We start from the raw sequence: 4,825 nt of genomic DNA on the forward strand, positions 1-4,825 counted from the left end.
TGTCATGTATATTTTATGAATATTTTTCCAAATCTCTGTTGCTGCCTATTTTTTACAGTCTATGGTCGCTGTACAACTTTGTGTGTGTGCGCGCGATGACGCAGATTCAAATTCGCCGGCATTACTTTACCGCTGTTGTTTAGTCCCGCCCATAACGGTTAGCTGATAAATCGAGATTGGATCTGTATCAAGGGCAAGCGGGAGATTTTGAACTCAGTCTACTCTAACTTAGTGAAGTGGATTGTGATATCAACAAAGTGGTTCAAAGCAATCGTATTCGTCAAGAGCAGCCGTGAGCAGGAGCCCTGTTGTCAGTCAGTCCGTTTGGATTCTTTCAAAATAACGCACCCTTTCCAGTGAGCCTGGTTCGTCACAGCGGACATCATGCCAACCGATCACCGGCTGAGGTAAGAGTCTCATTATACTAACGTTACATGTGAACGATATTTTATATTGCATTTGTGTTAAGTTTACAGTTTTCAAGCTAACGTTAGCATTCTTAAATGATGTTCAGTTAAAGGCACACTATGCAAGAATTGTACCTTAATATAACAGCTTCAAAGTCATTTCGGTGGTAAACAAACTCATAGTAGGGCGAATCATCCTGGTAGTAAAGCTTGGGGGGGACGCCGCTGGAAAAACCAGCAATGCAAGTTTGAGAGGGGCACCCCCGACAAATCTCGCGAGAATCATGACGTGCTTTACAGCAACGACGTCACACACATCAACAACAACATGAAGCACGAAGACACTTGCGCGCATTTCAGACGTGATTCTTGGAAGACTCAACGATGGAAAAAAATAAAGAAAGCGTGGTCGGAAGAGTGTAGGAAAAGGAAGAGAATCTGACCGTGTGAGGAACCGGACAAGAGTCCCACTCAGTCAGGCTTTCACTCGTTGGCGCGAGCTAAAAAGCAGCACTGGATGCAACAGCGATGCTGACCTGGCGATCTTGTTGATGGACTAGTAAGTAAATCTCTTATTTGTAAACAACGCTGTTGACGTTGATTCCTGCGATTATCATGAGAACAGTTGTCAATATCTCACACAATTATCAGGACATAAATAAGCCTAGAGGTTGTAAATAGCGTAAACGAGCACAATTTACAAACTATTATGATAAATTGCAACAATCATGTCTAATGACATCATAACGGCCAATGTTAAGAAATAATGCGACGTACATTTAACTTTATTGATGTCATCTGGCATTTTGTAATGTTTACATTACAATCAAAAAACACAAATGAAATTATACAGTAGGCCTAGACTATAGGCTATTTACTTGTGATTTAGCTGCAATCATGTAAAAACGTTATAAGCCAGCAAACGTGGTTGGCTACTTTATTATTATAAAGTAGTCTAACACTTGACATAAACTTATTATTGTCCTATTACCATCATCAGTAGTTCAGTAGACTATGCAATATGCAGTAGCCTAATATTTGTATGAAATCGTGAAACATTACCTGGTCAACATCTTCGGAGTCTATCTGTGCCTGTTCCATGCCTGACGCTTCTATCCTACCGAACAGGTACCGGCGTACAGCGAGTGGGTGGGTATTTACGACAGTGCAAGTATTCCACAGCGACTCTAGGGGTCGCTGTTTGACAAAAACACAATTTCTGCATAGTGTGCCTTTAACTGGCGAGAGCTGGAGGGCAAAACACTGAAAATGTAGCATGCGTCTTTACATTTTCCATCTGTTTTAAGAAAGATCAGTTGAACCCACACCTCAAAAGACCTAAAACAAGCTTTCGTAGACTTGTTATACTTATCAAAGTCCGTTTAATTGTGTATAAAATCTTTGTTAATACGCGATAGTATCTGTCAGTAAATCAATCTCTTAAATGGCGGGACATTTTGAAACACCGTCTGGAAGCTGAAAACTCTTCTCTTAAAAAAAATATAATTGGTTTTATTATAGTAAAATTATAGTAACCACGTTTTTGGCGGATTTTTATTACCATTTTTAATAACCACAGTAATACTACAAATAGGCCTACCATGTTTTTTTTTGTTTTTTTGGTTAACTTAAACCATAGTAACCTAAACCTTTTTGTAAGGGTTAACGTTAACGTGGCTATCAAGACTGTTAAGAAAACGAATTCAGTAAATACTGTACTTGTTGTTGATACAGGAAAGCACATGAGACTAGAATATGAACACAGCATGATAAATTGCATATTCTGGCTGCATCTGCTTGCCAACACGTAGCTATAGAATGCATATATGTGCATATATTAGGCTTATTACATAAAAGTTGTCTACATCTACATTTTGGATGGCCTGGGGTCATCATAGAAGCCTTTTTCATAGGATACTTTTGATCATTGGTTATGAAAATTGCATTGATCCAGATGAACAGACAGTTATAGCCCTAACGTTAAGTCTCTCAGCTCAAAACTTCACTGTTAGCCTTTCCTGCTTAGCTTTCAGATCATAGACAGCTGAGGTTTTGCATTGTCCAAGTGGAACATATTCTGACGTGTAAATGTAATACTGAGTTGTAAATTTATTTTTATTTTTTTGTGATTTCAGGTCAAGTGGAAAGCAGAAGGATCATGGCAAACAAGGTATGGGAAGAAGTAATTTAAAATATCGTAATGGTCGAGTCTTCTGATTCCATGTGATTGCACTAAAAGTGGCAGAAATTTTAATTTGTTTTATACTATATTTTCCCATGTGAATATTCATCTGATCCTTGTGAGGCCACTGTGGCTGCACAAGGTTTGGTTTTTGTATTGTAACTAGGCTCTGTCATTTAGAAACATGGCTTTTCCTATCACTCAATGACACATATCTCTACCTTTCATTCCAGCCAGAGGATCTGACGTTTGCTGCTCGCATCTCACCCTACCTGATGGAAAATTCTTGCTGGATGAATGACCTTCACCTTCAACTCAACCTTGCCAAGACAGAACTGCTTATGGTTTCAGCCAAACCATACTTGCTGTGATCCTGCTGATTTGCCTTATACAACATCAGAAAGATCCGGCCCTTCCTATCGGAGCCACACAACTCCTTGTCTAAGATCTTGTTTTTTTAATGTAATTTGACATAATTTATCCGTTTTTCCATGGTTTAGCCATTACCAACAGTAATGTACTGTAATTTAATAAATTTTGACTGTAAAGTCAATTTAACAGCCTATCACTTAATAATAAAAGTAGCCTAGGCCTTCCCTAATAATAATAATATACAATAATACTAATAATAATTTAATACATAAATTGGAAATGCTAAATCATCTTGATATTGATAGCTGATGCTTGTTTTGACAATATCTCTGGATACATGATATCGTCTATAGGCGCAACCTGGCACGAGGATTTATCGAGCGGGTTCGCGCATATTTCACAAGTAGGTGTGAGCAGAGAAGTCGCAGCTCGACGTTCGGACCGGATAGTGTGAGCTTTACATCGCATGCGATCTACTCGTTCAGTGTGAGTAGGTACCTTGCTGAAATCGCACATACATCGCACAGTGTATATATACCCGCCTTAACCTGGGGGCCGTTCTTCGTACGTCGCTAACTCAGTTAGCTGGATTTGATTGTTGACGATTTGGCATGATCTTGGATTGTTTGGTTCTTCGAAGCTCATCCTAGACTTGCTGTCATAGCAACAGGTCCGTAAGCTTAAACCTGCTCGGGAGCAGGCTTATTTCATGTAAACAGGATTAGACTGCGGCTTCATAAACGGAGCTGATACGGGAAGTCCAGCGCAGCGAGATATCACTTTCTGAGATATATATTTTTTCTCGTGACTCGTGAGATTGTCGTTTACATTATGAATTTGATGGAAACGCACATTTATTTTCGACTTGTCGGAGTCGGGCTTTAACTACAGCACAAACTGTTTGCATTGCCCTAAGATTATTTGCGAGTGGCTCTTTCCTTTACACTATTGGAGATGTGGAGAACTTGATGGAAAGTGCTGTCTGTACGTCGTGTCATTCGGAGTTTACCTGGCGCTTTTAGGTTTAAAAAACAGTTGTAGGTTTTTTTGTGCATTTCCAAGCCACTTAAGACCAGTGGCGGATACAGAACGTAATTAATGGGTGGAGCGAGCCACACGAGAAAACATTGTATCCGCGCCACTGATCGCAGCGGCAACGAGCACTTTGATCACTTGATAAAAAAAAAAAACACATTTCAGCGCTAGATCGTCTCTTATTTAAAAAACGAACGAAATGAATGCTCTGCCAGTTAACTGGAGATGTTTTATTTATTTGTAGAATTGGTACATTCGTGCCGCGAGAAGTTTTAAAAAGTGGTGGGGACAATATCGACCCTGGCAAATTACGCCTGTACACGCCTGATAAATATGCCAACTATAGAAGCAGATCGGTGCTTCGGTAGTGAATTTAAATAGGCCTATGCCTTGTACTCATATCGGTCAGCCCCCGGCTGCTTTAAACCTCATCTGTCTGTTACGCGACTCGCATGTAGACTATCACAACGTTAAGTCTGTACGCACGGAGAGCGCACGGAGAGCGGTGTTGCTTGATAGCATCACTGGACTGACACGTGATATGCCGACATAATATTTTTCTTTTGTAGCTATTTTTCGTAGCTACTGTACATAAATGTCCTCAGGAAACTATTGAGATGAAATTATTAATTAATTAATTATTATTATTATTCAAATAAAAAATGTAATTTGTTTTTATTAATCTGATTGGGTGGGCCACCGGTCAAAAAAAAGGCACGTGCCCACCCAGGCCCACCCAGGCCCACCCAGAAATCCGCGCCTGCTTAAGACCCAATGTTGTAAAGCAGTTTTTTTAAAGCATTTTTTTTTTTTTTTTTTAGGCTGTCAC

The sequence above is a fragment of the Rutilus rutilus genome (genome assembly GCF_951802725.1).
Source record: "Rutilus rutilus genome assembly, chromosome: 18".
NCBI classification, from domain to species: domain Eukaryota; kingdom Metazoa; phylum Chordata; class Actinopteri; order Cypriniformes; family Leuciscidae; genus Rutilus; species Rutilus rutilus.